The sequence below is a fragment of the Macaca fascicularis genome, chromosome 10, assembly GCF_037993035.2.
Source record: "Macaca fascicularis isolate 582-1 chromosome 10, T2T-MFA8v1.1".
In the NCBI taxonomy this organism is placed as follows: Eukaryota; Metazoa; Chordata; class Mammalia; order Primates; family Cercopithecidae; genus Macaca; species Macaca fascicularis.
In genome coordinates, this window is record NC_088384.1 from 35,343,381 (window position 1) to 35,362,552 (window position 19,172).

Here is a 19,172-nt window from a genome sequence, read left to right on the forward strand (position 1 = left end):
TCCAAAACAACACTTGATGCTGTTGTAGGAATCACAGGCTGTGATGTGTGTGGACACCTACACGTTCTTTCCAAAGCATGCACACTTTTTCCCCAAAGTAGAAGCCCTGAATCTGGGGGGTTCTTTTGCAGAGATCTACCTGTCTTGCAGTTACCCAAGACCATGCTTCCTTCTGTAAGCTCCTCCAATAAACCATCCTATATTGAACAACCAGATTTGTCTGCCTCCTTTTTTGGTTTATTGGCTCCTTGGGCATGTGGGGGTTGCTTTGCCTATATATGACCCTTCCATGGACATTTAGGACTTTATTTATACAAAAATGTTAGTAAGTCAATATATAGTGACAGAAATGAAATAGATGTTTCACAGTCATAATGTGGGAATAGAGCATTTATTGAAAAACAAACAAACAAGCAAACAGAATTTAACCTTTTGTAGTGATTAAAGCATTTTATGTTATATTTGTGATGGTGATTTACAATCATCTGTAATATCTGACACAAAGTAATATGTCAACATTTCTCAAATTTTTTTCTTGTAATTGGTGAATTTTAAAGAATGTAGATTGAACCTTAATACAATTATTTAAAAATGTACTAGGAAAGATTGTGTTGGAATTAAATGTGTTGGGAGAATATGTTGGAATTAGACATGCTTAATCCTAGCAAGTGTCTAATTATTTAGGAAAGCTGTTTTTCGGTATCAATTTAAACTATACAAATGCTCACCCTGTGACCAAAAATTCTTGTAAATATACACATCAAATAAATGTATTCTTATGACCACATCAATTCTATTGTGGCCAAAACATGAAAACTATCCAGATGTTTGTCAATACTAAAGTGGATAAATTACAATATAGTGAGGTAGATAGCTTTTGCCTAATATACAGGTGCCTATGACTTTCTCCCGTACATCTTTTACGTTTATATTGAAGTACTCTTCCAATGGGACACTGCCAGTCCACACTACCTACAATCACCTCCATTTACCTGATGTATTTTAGCTCTTACCACATATCAAAATTGAACCTTTCATGTTTTATCTTTTTCTATCTGGACCATATTTACCATCTAGGACGTAGCCTCCATGAGAGTGTAGGAATGTGTCAATTACATTACAGAATTATTATCTCTGGGGCTTAGAATAATGTCTGACATAACGGAACATAAAAATATTTTTAGAATGGGTAAATCAACGAAAGAAAAGAAAGTTGCACATCTGTGTCTTAAACATTTCTTGGATCATCAGGGCAATGGGACAATTTAAAGAATCTAAGTTAAAGAATTTGTCCAGTTTTAATGAATGAACACAGTCAAAGTACAACCTGGAAGATGGGTTAAAAAAAAAAAAAAAAAACCGCTTCAGTGTCTAAAAGCCACATCACCTCTTACCACAGAAAAGAGACTCCTGCCTAGGCATAATGCTAAAGGAGCACAAGTATGACATCCAGAACAAAGGGATGATCCTTAGGCAAGATGGTGTTTCTGTCATTCAGATTTTCCTTTGATCCACTGCAGAAACCTGTGGCAAGCTGTTGTGGCTGGTGGTGCCTAAAAATGAGTGTGTCCACTGAAAACCTGGGTTTTTGAACATTTCACTGAAAACCAGGAGATGAGGGTAAATTCCCATGTCACTATAAAAACATGGAGCCACATGTCCAAAGTAAAGTGAGAATGAGCCAGAATTTAATAAAGTGTGAAGATAAGAAACAAGCCATCCAAAAACTCACATAAAGCAACCAAGAATGGCTTGAAAAAATGAATGTTTTGGGCAATCACAAATAAGGTTTGCTTTACATTTTTTATCTGTGTAAGTTCCACCTTCACTAACTTGAAATATGTGAGTCTAATGTTCTCTGACATGCATAGTTTCTTATAAGAAATCAGCTTTTGTCTAATTGAGGATGCTTTGTAAATTGAGTCACTTTTCTCTTTACCACATTCAAGATTCTTGTTTTTGTCTTTGTTTTTCAAAAGGTTGATTCTAATGTGTGGATCTCTTTGAGTTTATCCTTCTGAGAGCCCTCAATAATTCTTGGTTTTGTTGATTAATGCCTTTCATCTTGTTTAGAAAGTGTTAAGTGATTATTTTCTTTTAAAAAGTTACTGCCTTTTTTCTCTCTCCTCTCCTACCTTGAATTCTACAATTGCAATGTACATATATGTGATGTTCAGTCACCCGTGTTTCAGAATCTGTATATTTTTCTTCATTCCTTTGCCTCTTTGATAGTCAGACTGGATAATTAACATTAACCTATGTTCACATTTACTGATTGTTTTGTGTACTCAAGTCTATTGTTCAAGTCCCCTGTTGATTTTTGCATCAGTTATTGCAACGTTCAGATTGATAACTACTTTTGGCTCATTTTCAAAATTTCTACCTCATTGATATTCTCCATTTGGTAATGCCTCATCTTCCTGGATTATTATGGTAGCTTGTATATATTTTTCTCTAACTCTTTTAAATATGTTTAAACAGTTATAAAGTTTCTGTCTCATAAGTCGAGTGTATAGATGTCTTCAGAGACAGTTCATTAATTTCTTATTAGTGGGCAATATTGTCATATTTTTGTGCATGATTTGTAACTTTTGTTCAAAAGTGGGCATGTGGGATATAGTGCTGTGACACAGGAGATCAGATTCTTTCTCTTTGAGATTTTGTAGCTAAGTATCATGAGTTTTAATTGTTTGTTTCTTCGGGCTGTTTTGTAATCTATATTTATAACACGCCATTATTTGCTGTAAACAAACACTGGAGTCTCTTTTATGATGATTTGACAGAAATATACTTGTTTGCCTTTCCCATAAAAATAAATCTCCAGCTGTCAAGATGACAGATTAAAAGATACCCTGGCATCCCTGCTCCCACAGAGGTGCAACTAGAGACAATTTGAAGTCAAGACTATCACTCTTAACTCATGAAATTCATGAGACAAGCAGAGATACTCCGTGGGCCCATGAATCTGTGAGAATTTATGATTGATGATATCATTTGGATATTTGTCCCACTCAAATCTGTTATTGAGATGAAATCCCCAGTGTTGGAGGTGGGGCCTGGTGGATAATGTTTGGGTCATTGAGGTGAATTCTTCATGGCTTGGTATTTTCTTCATGATAGTGAGTTTTCACGAGATCTGGTTTTTGAAAAGCATGTGGCATCTCCCTCTCCTCTTGATCCCACTCTCACCATGAGACATGCCTGCTCCCACTTTACATTCCACCATGAGTGAGAGCTCTCTGAGGTCTTTCCTGAAGCTGAGCAAATGCTGGTGCCATATTTTCTGTACAGCCGGCAGCACTGTGAGCTGATTAACCTTCTTTTATTTTCTTTTCTTTTTGAGACAGTCTTGCTTTGTTGCCTAGGCTGGGGTGCAGTGGCGTGATGGCCCACTGCCATCTCCTCCTCCTGGGTTCAAGCGATTCTCCTGCCTCAGCCTCCTGAGTAGCTGGGACTACCGGTGCCCGTCATCATGCCTGGCTAATTTTTTGTATTTTCAATAGAGACGGGGTTTCACTGTGTTAGCCAGGATGGTCTCAATCTCCTGATCTCATGATCCACCTGCCTCAGCCTCCCAAAGTGCTGAGATTACAGGCGTGAGCCACTGTGCCCAGTCTAAACCTCTTTTCTTTGTAAAACACCCAGTCTCATGTATTTCTTTATAGCAAGAAAGAATAACCTAACAGAAAAGAATGGTACTTAGGAGTGAGGCATTGCTATAAAGATACCTGAAAATATGGAAGGGACTTTAGAAATGGGTAATGGGAGGCTGAAAGAGTCTGGATACTCAGAAGAAGACAGGAAGATGAGGAAAAGTAGGTGGTATTTCCCCTTTCACCCTATTGCTTCTGCTTTTGGCATGTGATGTGCCTGTTCCTATCTGTTCGCCTTCCACCATGAATAAAAGATGCCTGAGGCCTCCCTAGAAGTTGAGCAGATATTGATGCCATGCTTGTGCAGCCTGCGGAACTGTGAGCCATTTAAATCTACTTCCTTTATAAATTACCAGGCCGAAGGTATATCTGTATAGCAATGCAAAAATAGCTTAACGCACCTGATAAAAACAATGACCATTTTAGAGCCCCTCCTTCAAGTTGGCATAATGCCACTCACACAGAACTTCTCCAGACCCAAGTTTTCTGAGGTGGGAGGGAAAAACTGGAGGTAGGCTGTAAATGATCTCACGAGTCTGAAAATCTTAGGAAAGCCCATTGTGTTCTCATCTCACAGAATCCATTGGGAGTGCTAGAAAAGCTGAAAAGTCTCTCCTGGGGTGAATGAGGGACAAAATTTAAGTGCACTGAGTGTAGTGATTAGCATGTGGATCTAACAGTGATTAGCTGTTCTGCATCAGGTCAGAAGGCTTCCATGCAAAGGAGATTACCTTGTGCCATAATTCTGCAGAGGACACACTGCACGAGAAAGTCCAAAATTATAGCTGAGTTTCCCACAAAGACCACATGCTTGTGTAAAGCCTATCCTGCCCTGGAAACAATTAAAAGGTCAATGATTAAGTTTCAGTGATCATTTAAATCTTCCCTCAGATTGGAAAACATTAACAAGACTGTGACATAGTTCTGGTACAGGATTTAGTCCAGTGCTCACTATAAGTCTTATCCAGACGAGAAACAACAGCAGGGTAACATGTTAATTCTGCTGTATTGTATTAGTTCTAGAGCTCACTATAAGTTTTGCCCTGAATAGGAAGTGCCAACAGGTCTAACATCACCAAAGAACACATAAAAAAGCTGGAAGTCACGGCTGTCTCCTCAGATTTAAAAAACTTAAAAGTAAAGATGCAACAATTGTGATAACTAAGGAAAATCTGACAGAAGTAAAAGAAAGCAAGAAAGCCCTAGTAATGGGCCCCAAACAATTAAAGATCTATGAAATATCTAACAAAGAATTCAGGATAATTTTCTTAGAGAAGTTCATAGAATTACAAGAAATATTTATAAAACTGAACCAAATTTAAAAACCATCCAAGAATGAAGTAAGAAATTAGAAAAAAAATAGAAATCCTAGAAATAAAGAGTACTATAACTGAAATTAAAAAAATTATTAGACATATTCAACAGCAGACTTGATAAAACAGAGAATCAGCAAGATTGAAGACAGAATATGTGAAATTTACCCAATCAGAGAGAAAAAGAAATATTTCAAAAAAGTGAAGAAGACCTTCAAGAATTATGGGACATCATCAAACAAACTAAACCCCACATAATTGGAGTTCCCAATGGAGATGAGAAAGAAAAGTTCTTAGAAAGCATATTTAAAGAATAATGGCTGATAATGTTCCAAATCTGGAGAAAGATGACAGCATCCATGTACGGGAAGCTCAGAAGCCTTCAGTTAAATTCAACCAAAAGAGGTACAATTCAAGGCACATCATAAACGAATTATCAAAAATCAAAACAAAAAATACCCAAAGCAGCAAGAATAAAACATAACATTTTATAGAGCTCCAATACAGCTGTCACTGGATTTCTGATAGAAAGTCTGCAGGTCAGGAGACAATATGATAAAATATTCAAAGTGCTGAGGGAAAAAAAATTCAGACAATAATACTATATTGGCCAGTTGCAGTTGCTCATGCTTGTAATTCCAGCACTTTGGAAGGCTCCACCAGGATTGTTTAAGCCCAGAAATCAAGACCAGCCTGGGCAACATAGTGAGACCCCCCATCTCAACAATAAATAAATAAAAATATTAGCTGAGCATGGTTGCATGTTCCAGCTACTCAGGAGGCTGAGGTAAGAGTAACATTTGAGCCCAAGAGTCCAAAGCTGTAGTCAGCTGTGATACTACAACTGCACTCCTGCCTGGGCAATAGAGATCCTATCTCAGGAAAAAAAAAAAAAAAAAAAAAAAAAAAAAAAAAGAGAGACTACTGTACCCATTGAAGCTAATCTTCACATACAAAAGATAAACATTGCAGGAAGTCAGGGACCCGGAAAGGAGGGACCGGCTGAAGCCATGGCAGAAGAATATAAATTGTGAAGATTTCATGGATTCATTTATCACTTCTCCAATCAATACTCTTGTGATTTCCTATGTCTGTCTTTACTTTAATCTCTTAATCCTGTCATCTTTGTAAGCTGAGGATGTATGTTGCCTCAGGACCCTGTGATGATTGTGTTAGCTGCACAAATTGTTTGTAGAGCATGTGTGTTTGAACAATATGAAATCTGGGCACCTTAAGAATAGGATAGCAGTGATGTTCAGAGAACAAGGGAGATAACTTTAAAGTCTGGCTGCCTGTGGGCCAGGCAGGACACAGCCATATTTCTCTTATTACCAAAAACGAGTAAGAGAAGTATCACTGAATTCTTTCCCCAGTAAGGAATGTTAATAATTAACAGCTCTGGGAAAAGAATGCATTCCCAGGGGAGGCCTCTGAAATGGCCACCCTGGGAATGTCTGCTTTATGCAGATGTAGATAGGGACGAAACATGCCCTATTCTTCTGCAGTGCCCCCAGGCTTGCTAGGATTAGGAAATTCCAGCCTGGCAAATTCTAGTAAGACTGGTTCTCTGCTCTTGAACCCTGTTAAAATATTTATCAATGACAATGTGTACACAGTGGGACATGAAAGTTCATTAGTGATTCTAGTTTCACCCTGACCTTGTGATCTCGCCTTGACCTCCTGCCTTGTGGTCTTTTGTTGCCCTTAAAGCATGTGATCTCTGAGACCCACACCCTATTTGTACACTCCCTCCCCTTTTGAAAATCACTAATAAAAACTTGCTGGTTTTGTGGCTTGGGGAGCATCACAGAACCTGCCGACATGTGATGTCTCCCCTGGACATCCAGTTTTAAAATTTCTCTCTTTTGTACTCTTTCCCTTTATTTCTCAGACCGGCTGACACTTTGGGAAATAGAAAAGAACCCACGTGAAATACCGGGGGCTGGTTTCCCTTGATAGATAAATACTTTCCCAAACAAAAGCTGAGAGAATTTTTCAATACCAGATGTGTTTTACAGGAAATGCTGAAAATAATTCTTCAATCTGAAAGAAAAACATATTGACATGTAACAAAGGATCAGATGAAGTTATAAAACTCACTGATAAAAGAAAGAACACAGAAAACATCAGCCTAATACTGTAATTGTGGTAGGTAAACCACTTACATTTTAAGTATTAGGACTTAATCCAAAAGTATTAACCACAATAAAACTACAACAGTTGGTGAGATAGGTAATATAAAAAGATATGATTTGAAATACCAAAAAGTCAAAATGTGGTAGAGATAATGTTAAAGTGTAGAGTTTTTTTTGTTACTTGTATTTGTATTAAAAGTTAAATTGTTATCAGTTTAAAATAACATGTTATAATTATGAATTTTTTTGTAAGCATTATGGTACCTACAAAACAAAAACCTATAACAGATACACTAAAAATTATAATGTATCACAAAAGAAAATCACTTAACCACAAAGGAAGACAGTAAGAGAGGAAAAAAGGATCTACAAAACAACCAGAAAAGTGGTAACAAAATGGCAGTACACAACCCTTACATATCAATAATAACCTTGAGGGTAAATGGATTAAATTATTTAATTAGAAGACATATAGAATAGCTGAATGGACTAAAAACCAAGACCAAATACATGCTGTCTACAATAAAAAGTCACTTAATCTGTCTACAAAGACAGATTGACTTAAAGTGAAGTGATAGAACAAGAAATACCATCAAATGAAAACCAAAAAATCACAAGAGTAGATACATTAGATAAAGCTGACTTTAAGTCAAGCATGGTAAAGAAAGATGATGAAGGCCATTATACAGTAATTAAGAGGTCAATACAGCAAGAAGTTATAACAGCTATAAATAAATATGTACCCCACACAGGGGCACACAAATATGTAAAGTAAATACTAACAGACCTACAGGGAGAAATGGACTATAATCCAATAATAATAGAAAATTTAAGCACCACATTTTCAGCATTAAAAAAAAAAAAAAAAACCAACGAAAAATCAACAACAACAAATAAGTGGAGTTAAATTGCACTCCAGCAAAAGTAATTCTAAGAGGGAAGTTTACAGCAATAAATACCTACATGAAAAAAAGAACTATTTCAAACAAACAATCTAATATTATATATCAGGGAACCATAAATGCAAGAAAAAACAAAAGGCACAAAGCAGGAAAGTAGTAGAAGGGAAAAAATAATAAAGATCATAATAGAAATAAACAAAATAGAAAATTTTAAAAATAGAAAAGATGAATGAGACAATTGGTTTTCTGAAGATAAAGTCAACAATTTGTTTGTAGACTAAGAAAATAAGAGACAAGACTCAAATAAATAAAATTAGAGATAAAAAGGAGAAATTACAATTGATATCACAGAAATACAAAGGATTACAAGAGACTATTAAGAATAAATATTTGCCATCAAAATGAAAAACCTGGAAGAAACGAATAAATTACCACATACATAAAACCTACCAAGATTGAATCATGATGAAATAGAAAAACTGAAAAGACCAGTAATGAGTAAGAAGATCAAACTGGAAATAAAAACTCTCCCATCAAGGAAAGGCTCAGGAATGGATGGCTTCACCATTGAATTCTTCTTCTTCTTTTTTTTTTTGGAAACAGAGTTTCACTCTTTTTGGCCAGACTGGAGTGCAATGGAGCGTTGTTGGCTCACTGCAACCTCTGCCTCCTGGGTTCAAGCGATTCTCCTGCCTCAGCCTCTCCAGTAGCTGGGATTACAGACATGCGCCACCACGCCTGGCCAATTTTGTATTTTCAGTAGAGACAGGGTTTCTCCATGTTGGTCAGGCTGGTCTCGAATTCCTGACCTCTGGTGATCCACCCACCTTGGCCTCCCAAAGTGCTGGGATTACAGGCTTGAGCCTCCACGCCCGGCCTTCACCGTTGAATTCTAACAAACATACAAAGAATTAACAACAATACTTCTCAAACTTTTACAAAATGTGGAAGAGGAGGGAATTCTTCCAAAATAATTCTACAATGCCAACATTAACCTGATACCAAAAACACAACAAAAAGAAAACCAACAACCAATTTCTCACATGAGCATAGATGTAAAAACACTAAAAGAAAAAAACACCAGCAAATTGCACCCAAAAACACTTTGAAAAGATTATTTACCATACACAACTAGGATTCATCCCAAGGATGCACAGGTGGTTCAATATAGTCAAATGAATAAACAAGACACATCACATTAACAGGATCAAAATAAAAAACCATGTGGTCATTTCAACACATGCAGAAAAGTATTCAGTGAATAGAACAACTCTTATGATACAAACTCTCTACAATTTAGATACTAGAGGAACACACTTCAACACAATAAAAGTCATAGATGGGAAATCCACAGCTAACATCAGAGTGAAGGGAGAAAGTTAAAAACCTTTTCTCTGTGGTCTGTAACGAGGCAAGTATGCTCACTTTTACCACTTTCATTCAGCATATTACTTGAATTCCCAGCCAAAGCAATTATGCAAAAGAAGGAAATAAACATTTAAACTGGAAAATAAGAAGGGAAATTGTCTCTGTTCTCTGATGGCATGATCGTATGTATAGAAAATCTTGACTCCTTTAAGAAACTAATAGCAATAATACTTTCATTCAGTAAAGGTGTAGGATAAAAAATCAACATACAAACATTAGTAGCATTTCTATATGCTCATAACAAGTATCTGAAAAAGAAATCAAGAGAGCAATCTCATTTATAACTGCTATTGAATAAAATAAAATACCTAGGATTAAATTTAACTTAGGATGTGAAGCATTTCTACAATAAAATTATAAAACACTGATGAAACAAATTAAAGATATCAAAAAAGATATCCTGTGTTCCTACTTGGAAGAATACTATCATTAAAATGTTCATATTATCCAAAGTGACCTACAGACTTATCATAATTCCTATAAAAATGGTAATGAAGTTCTTCATAGAAATAAAAAAGTGCAATATATAAATTAAATCACAAAAGACCAAAATAGCCAAAGTAACCTTCAGCAAAAATAAATAAAATAAAGCTGGAGACATCACGTCATCTGACTTCAAATGTACTACAAATATATAGTAATCAAAACAACGTAATACTGACAAAAAAACCAAAAACAAACAAAAAGCAAACAAACAAAAAGCCTCCCAGGTATTTAGACCAATGGAACAGACTAGGGAAACCAGAAGTAAATCCATGCTAAAAAGCTAGCTGATTTTCGACACAAGTGCCAAGAACACACATTGGGGAAAAGATAGTCTCTTCAGTAAATGATGCTGGGAAAAGTGTACAGCCACAAGCAGAACAATAAAATTATTTCTTACCACATTCAAATATCAACTCAAATAGATTAAATACTTAAATGTGGCCGGGCGCGGTGGCTCACGCTTGTAATCCCAGCACTTTGGGAGGCCGAGGTGGGCGGATCACGAGGTCAGGAGATCAAGACCAGACTGGCTAACACGGTGAAACCCCGTCTCTACTAAAAAATACAAAAAACTTAGCCGGGCGTGGTGCCGGGCGCCTGTAGTCCCAGCTACTCAGGAGGCTGAGGCAGGAGAACGGCGTGAACCCGGGAGGCGGAGCTTGCAGTGAGCCGAGATCTGGCCACTGCACTCCAGCCTGGGCGACAGAGCAAGACTCCGCCTCAAAAAAAAAACAAACAAAAAAACCCTTAAATGTAGGACCCACAATTATAAATTCACTAGAAGAAAACACATGGGAAACGCTCTATCATATTGCGCTTGAGAAGGAGTTTTTGTATAGAACCTCAAAAGCATAGGCAACATAAGCAAATATAGACAAATAAATGATATCAAACTGCAAAGCTCCACAGCATACAGAAGCAGCATATTATCTACCAAAAAGCTACATGACAAACAATCAACAGAGTGGAGAGACAACTTATAGAATGGGAGAAAATATTTGCAAACTATACAAACATCCAGAGTATATAAAAGATTCAAGTCTATTTTCTCATTGATCTTCAGGGTGTTTTTTAATCCATTATTGAAAATGGGGCATTTAAATCTCCAACTCTTGTTGTGGGATTATCTAGTTCTTTCTTCATTTCTGTCAGTTTTGGCTTCACATATTTTATTGCTTTTTTACTTCCATATTGGCTGACAATTGTTAAATCTTCCTGTGGAACTGACTCTTTCATCAACACAGAATGTCTCACCTTACATGTCTAAGTGTGTGGGTTTTTTTGGCTTTTGTTTTTTAAAATTCTTTTTTAAAATTTTGTAATTGCAACTACAACTTTATTATATCTGTTGCTTGCATGTTTTCATTTCTTTGCTTTTACACAATCTGTTTCTTTGGATCCAAAGTGACTGTGGTGCAGACAACATGTATTTGTGTCTTACTTTTATAATGTTTGACAATCTCAGCTTTTAAAATTTATTTAATGTTTTTATACTTAGTGTCAATAATTATATAGCTGAGTTTATATTTGCCATACTATTTTTGTTTTCTGTATATCACCTGTGTATTTTATTATTTTTTCTACCTATTCTGCCATTTTGCATTAAGAAAATATTTTTATGTAACATTGCAATTTATTCTATGATTTTTAAATATATATTTGGAGCTATTCCTTCTTTCAGGGCTTCTGACACACATCTTAACTCATTAGAATCTGCTTTACATTTATACCGACAATATTGATGAGTTATATGAATGCTAGTATATGTATTTCTATTTCTCTTTTTCATTTTGTGATATTAATTTTATACTTATAGCTATGTGTTATAACTAATTTTATACTTATATCTGCATGTTATAAACTTAATATATTTTACACTTTTTATTTTATATAATTTTCTTTCTTTTAAAGAGGCTGAGAAAAGAAAAAAAGCAATTATACATCTACAAATCTTGTCATATGAACTTTCCTATTTTCCGTTTCCGGATTTCCTCATTTATTCCAGAATATTCAAGTTATTTGAAATATGTCAGAGAATATTTCTTTATTCCAAAACAACTTTGTTATCACTCACCTCTTTAGTTATTGGTAAATATATTCCATTTATATTTGCAATAGTTCCAGCAATGCGATACTATTTTTATTGTTATACATTCATTTTTGAAAATAAGATGAGAAACAAAAAGGAATATGTATACATAACATCTTTTATAACGACATGATTATCTTTACTGGTGCTTTTGTTATTTTATGTAGATTTCAAATTATCATCTTTGGTCATTTGATTTCAACTTAGTTGAAAGCAACTCAGTGTTTATCTGGAAAGGGCTTATTTTACATTTTTTTTTATTGATAACTTTCTTGTTCAGAGGATTCTTTGATGATAGTTTTTCTCTGAAGAGTAGACAAAAATTTTTGAGTAGAGTTGAAAGGCTTACACAAGGGCAATCAAATTAAGATCTTAGCAAATTGGATTGCAAATGAAATCATATTGATAGCAGCTAATGATATATTGAACTGGATTGGAGAGGGCAAGAAGAATTTAACTTGTGGACAATCAAGTCTGAGAGTTGGGTAGTCCCAACTCTTAGGCCTGCAGAACTGAGGCCAAATGGAGGACACACTTTTTAAAGGATTAAAGACAATGCAGGAGAGCACAGCATGCTGAACCTAAACTGGCAGAGATTTTGCACTGTGCTAAGATCCATAAACTTATAGAAAGAAAAGTCACCATTTTAACTATAACAGTTTAACATAAAGTATTCAACTAACAGCAGATTGCAAATATGCAGTCATTAATTATAATTAATATTAGGTTTAGTTATGATAGAATTGTGTTTGATGGGTGTTACAGGAGCAAAAGAAACATCCCTTGCTATGAAGTAAGTGCTCCATTACTGAGTGTTTAAAATAAAACCCTCCTGTGAGTGGAAGCCACAAATGCAACCGAGGGATGTGGTTGTAGAATACGCCACCAGAATAGCTTGATACTTCACATCTAAGAGAGATCTCTTGGCACGGGCAGTTCATATCCACTCTTGTTTAAAATGGAGGTGTCCTTCTGTACTCTGTAAATGCACCTGGACAAATTAGTGGGAGAGGTAAAAAGTAGTCCACATTTTGCTCCCACGTCTGGTGCTCTGGCTCAGAACTGTGTCCTCAGGAAGACAGAGCACGTTGCCCATGTAGATCTAATAGAGGTGACATTTTTCTGATTCTCACAAAGGTGCTTATGGTCTACTTCTTACTCCAAAAATTAGAGACCACCAGGGAACATTTGTGAGGGCTACCATGAATTACTTGAAACAGCAGAGATGCTTTGGGAAATCTAACATTGTGGTCTCATCTTGAAGGCTGAGCAATTGAGAGATAGCTGTTTTGTCTACTAGGACAGAGACCATACAACCCACTGAGCTGAAAATACCTAGAGAAATAAGCTCACACATGAAAAAGTTTGGAGCACAGTTGTTTCTACAGTGTTTTCTAGGAATTGTAAAATTCCATTTTCCTTTTGGTGGCTCTCTTTCTTACAATCACAAGGTCAGGGCTTGCAATCTTTCTATAGCTGACGTGAAAATTATAAACCTGGAGGGAGATGAGCTGATGGCATTGCTTCCACACGAGTGTGAGCTTCATCTTAAAAACATAGGCTCACTCCAAAGACTCAACTGAGTGACTGACAGCATTGTTAACAGAGACTGTCAGCGTTGTTAACAGAGAGCTCAAGACTCAGGTGAGTGGTGAGATGAAGCAGGATTTACTCAAGGAACAGCTAGGATAATTCTTTTTTCATAATTTCAGTCATATCTCGCTGAATCATAACTGAAAACAATAGATATTTTCAGATGAAAAGATACATTTTTTCACTCATGAGTCTATAATGTATTAATTTTGAAGATACTTTGGTAATTTTGTAATACCATGTTTGAATTGCATTTGCATTATACGTCTTGTTTTACTAACTTTTCTCAGTTTAACTTACTGTATGTACTCAGGTGAAATTTCATATTTTATTTTAAAAAATAATTATTTAATTTAATTTAATTTCCCTTCTTCTTCCCTTCCCTTCTTCCATTACAAATGGTAATTTCATATTTTATTTTATTTTTTAATTATACTTTAAGTTCTAGGGTACATGTGCACAACGCGTAGGTTTGTTACATATGTATACATGTGCCATGTTGGTTTGCTGCACCCATTAATTTGCCATTTACATTAGGTATATCTCCTAATGCTATTCCTCCCCCTGTACCCCCACCCCATGACAGGCCCCGGCGTGTGATGTTCCCCTTCCTGTGTCCAAGTGTTCTCCTTGTTCAATTCCCACCTATGAGTGAGAACATGCGGTGTTTGGTTTTTTTCTCCTTGCGATAGTTTGCTGAGAATGATGGTTTCCAGCTGCATCCATGTCCCTAAAAAGGACACGAACTCATCCTTTTTCATGGCTGCATAGTATTCCATGGTGTATATGAGCCACATTTTCTTAATCCAGTGTATCATTGATGGACATTTGGGTTGGTTCCAAGTCTTTGCTATTGTGAATAGTGCCGCAATAAACATAAGTGTGCATGTGTCTTTATAGCAGCATGATTTATAATCCTTTGGGTATATACCCAGTAATGGGGTGGCAGAGTCAAATGGTATTTCTAGTTGTAGATCTTTGAGGAATTGCCACACTGTCTTCCACAATGGTTGATCTAGTTTACAGTGCCACCAACAGTTTAAAAGTGTTCCTATGTCTGCACGTCCTCTCCAGCACCTGTTGCTTCCGGATGTTTTAATGATCGCCATTCTAACCGGTGTGAGATGGTATCTCATAGTGATTTTGATTTGCATTTCTCTCATGGCCAGTGACAATGAGCATTTTTTCATGTGTCTTTTGGCTGCATAAATGTCTTCTTTTTAGAAGTGTCTGTTCATAACCTTTGCCCACTTTTTGATGGGATTGTTGGATTTTTTCTTGTAAATTTGTTTAAGTTCTTTATAGATGGATAGATCACAAAAATTTTCTCCCATTCTGTAGGTTGCCTGTTCACTCTGATGCTAGTTTCTTTTGCTGTGCAGAAGCTTTTTAGTTTAATTAGATCCCATTTGTCAATTTTGGCTTTTGTTGCCATTTCTTTTGGTGTTTTAGACATGAAGTCCTTTCCCATGCCTACATCCTGAATGGTATTGCCTAGGTTTTCTTCTAGGGTTTTTATGGTTTTAGGTCTAACTTTTAAGTCTTTAATCCATCTTGAATTAATTTTTGTGTAAGGTATAAGGAAAGGATCCCGTTTCAGCTTTCTACATATGGCTAGCCAGTTTTCCCAGCACCATTTATTAAATAGGGAATCCTTTCCCCGTTTCTTGTTTTTGTCAGGTTTGTCAAATATCAGATGGTTGCAGATGTGTGGTATTATTTCTGAGGGCTCTGTTCTGTTCCATTGGTCTATATCTCTGTTTTGGTACCAGTGCCATGCTGTTTTGGTTACTGTAGCCTTGTAGTATAGTTTGAAGTCAGGTGGCATGGTTCCTCCAGCTTTGTGCTTTTGGCTTAGGATTGTCTTGGCAATGTGGGCTCTTTTTTGGTTCCATATGAACTTTAAAGTAGTTTTTTCCAATTCTGTGAAGAAACTCATTGGTAGCTTAATGGGGATGGCATTGAATCTACAATTTACCTTGGGCAGTATGGACATTTTCACAATATTGATTCTTCCTATCCATGAGCATGGAATGTTCTTCCATTTGTTTGTGCCCTCTTTTATTTCATTGAGCAGTGGTTTGTAGTTCTCCTTGAAGAGGTCCCTCACATTGCTTATAAGTTGGATTCTTAGGTATTTTATTCTCTTTGAAGCCATTGTGAATGGGAGTTCACTCAGGATTTGGCTCTCTGTCTGTTGTTGGCATAGAGGAATGCTTGTGATTCTTGCACATTAGTTTTGTATCCTGAGACTTTGCTGAAGTTGCTTATCAGCTTAAAGAGATTTTGGGCTGAGACAACGGGGTTTTCTAAATATACAGTCATGTCATCTGCAAACAGGGACAATTTGACTTCCTCTTTTCTTAATTGAATACCCTTTATTTCTTTCTCCTGCCTGAATGCCCTGGCCAGAACTTCCAACACTATGTTGAATAGGAGTGGTGAGAGAGGTCATCCCTGTCTTGTGCCAGTTTTGAAAGGGAATGCTTCCAGTTTTTGCCCATTCAGTATGATATTGGCTGTGGGTTTATCACAAATAGCTCTTACTATTTTGAGATACGTCCCATCAATACCGAATTTATTGAGAGTTTTCAGCACGAAGAGCTGTTGAATTTTGTCAAAGGTCTTTTCTGCATCTATTGAGATAATCATGTGGTTTTTGTCCTTGGTTCTGTTTATATGCTGGATTATGTTTATTGATTTACATAAGTTGAGCCAGCCTTGCATCCCAGGGATGAAGCCCACTTGATCATGGTGGATAAGCTTTTTGATGTGATGCTGCATTTGATTTGCCAATATTTTATTGAGGATTTTTGCATCGATGTTCATCAGGGATATTGGTCTAAAATTCTCTTTTTTTGTTGTATCTCTGACAGGCTTTGGTATCAGGATGATGCTGGCCTCATAAAATGAGTTAGGGAGGGGCCAGGTGCGGTGACTCACACCTGTAATCCCGGCACTTTGGGAGGCCGAGGCAGGCAGATCACAAGGTCAGGAGATCGAGACCATCCTGGCTAACATGGTGAAACCTCGCCTCTACTAAAAATACAAAAAATTTAGCCAGGCGAGGTGGCGGGCGCCTGTAATCCCAGCTACTCGGGAGGCTGTGGCAGGAGAATGGCTTGAACCTGGGAGGCAGAGCTTGCAGTGAGCCGAGATCGTGCCACTGAACTCCAGTCTGGTCAACAGAGCGAGACTCCATCTCAAAAAAAAAGAGAAAAATTGAGTTAGGGAAGATTCCCTGTTTTTCTATTGATTGGAATAATTTCAGAAGGAATGGTACCAGCTCCTTCTTGTACCTCTGGTAGAATTCAGCTGTGAATCCATCTGGTCCTGGACTTTTTTTGATTGGTAGGCTATTAATTATTGCCTCAATTTCAGAGCCTGTTATTGGTCTATTCAGGGATTGAACTTCTTCCTGGTTTAGTCTTGGGAGGGTGTATGTGTCCAGGAATTTATCAATTTCTTCTAAATTTTCTAGTTCATCTGCGTTGAGGTGTTTATAGTATTCTCTGATGGCAGTTTGTATTTCTGTGGGATCAGTGGTGATATCTCCTTTTTCATTTTTTATTGCATCTATTTGATTCTTCTCTCTTCTTTATTAGTCTTGCTAGCAGTCTATCATTTTGTTGATCTTTTTTTAAAAAAAAAACAGCTCCTGGATTCATTGATTTTTTTTGAAGGTTTTTTGTGCCTCTATCTCCTTCAGTTCTGCTCTGATCTTAGTTATTTCTTGCCTTCTGCTAGCTTTTGAATGTGTTTGCTCTTGCTTCTCGAGTTCTTTTAATTGTGATGTTAGGGTGTCAATTTTAGATCTTTCCTGCTTTCTTTTGTGGACATTTAGTGCTGTAAATTTCCTTCTACACACTGCTTTAAATGTGTCCCAGAGATTCTTGTATGTTGTATCTTTGTTCTCATTGGTTTCAAAGAACATCTTTATTTCTGCCTTCTTTTTGTTATGTACCTAGTAGTCATTCAGGAGCAGGTTGCTCAGTTTCCATGTAGTTGAGCGGTTTTGATTGAATTTCTTAATCCTGAGTTCTAGTTTGATTGCACTGTGATCTGAGAGACAGTTTGTCATAATTTCTGTTCTTTTACATTTGCTGAGCAGTGCTTTACTTCCAACTATATGGTCAATTTTGGAATAAGTGTGATTTGGTGCTGAGAAGAACGTATATTCTGTTGATTTGGGGTGGAGACTTCTGTAGATGTCTATTCTGCTTGATGCAGAGCTGAGTTCAAGTACTGGATATCTGTGTTAACTTTTTGTCTCATTGATCTGTCTAATGTTGACAGTGGGGTGTTAAAGTCTCCCGTTATTATTGTGTGGGAGTCTAAGTCTCTTTGTAAGTCTCTAAGGACTTGCTTTATGAATCTGGGTGCTCCTGTATTGGGTGCATATATTTTTAGGATAGTTAGCTCTTCTCGTTGAATTGATCCCTTTACCACTATGTAATGGTCTTCTTTGTCTCTTTTGATCTTTGTCAGTTTAAAGTCTGTTTTATCAGAGACTAGGATTGCAACCCCTGCCTTTTTTTGTTTTTCAATTACTTGTAGATCTTCCTCCATCCCTTTATTTTGAGCCTATGTGTGTCTCTGCATGTGAGATGGGTCTCCTGCATACAGCACACTGATGGGTCTCAACTCTTTATCCTATTTGGCATTCTGTGTCTTTTAATTGGGGCATTTAGCCCATTTACATGTGTTAATATTGTTATGTGCGAGTTTGATCCTGTCATTATGTTGTTAGCTGGTTATTTTGCCTGTTAGTTGATGCAGTTTCTTCCTAGCATCAAAGGTTTACCTAGTCAAACCTCAGCAATGGTGGATGCCCCTCCTCCAGCCTGGCTGCTGCCTCCCAGTTCAATCTCAGACTGCTGTGCTAGCAGTGAGCAAGGCTTCATGGGCGTGGGACTTGCTGAGCCAGGTGCGGGATATAATCTCCTGGTGTGCCATTTGCTAAGACTGTTGAAAAAGTGCAGTATTAGGGTGGAGTGTCCCGATTTTCCAGATACCATCTATCATGGCTTCCCTTGGCTAGGAAAGGGAAATCCCCCAACCCCTTGCACTTCCCGGGTGAAGCAATGCCCTGCCCTGTTGTGGCTCACACTCTCCATGGGCTACACCCACTGTCCAACCAGCGCCAATGAGATGAACCAGGTACTTCAGTTAGACATGCAGAAGTCACCCGTCTTCTGTGTCAGTCACACCGGGAGCTGTAGACCAGAGCTGTTCCTATTCAGCCATCTTGGTGCCTCCCCTTGTTTTTTCTTTTTCTGATTTCAACTTGACAGCAGAACTCAACTGTGCTGATGGTGCAGATGCATGTTGGTGGGAACTTTTCATTGTGTGATTCTGACATTTATGATAAATGGATTCACTTACTAAAGTTTTGTAGAGAGAGCAGTAACCATTTAATCACCTAGATGATGTTTCCTTTATAAAATCAAACATACCTGGTGGTTTTAAAGCAATTATTTTTTTAACCTCAGTCACTTATGATTATTAGAGAAGAATACTAAGTGTCAAGATGTTTGCATTGCCTTTCATATTTTTATTTATGAGACAGTGTA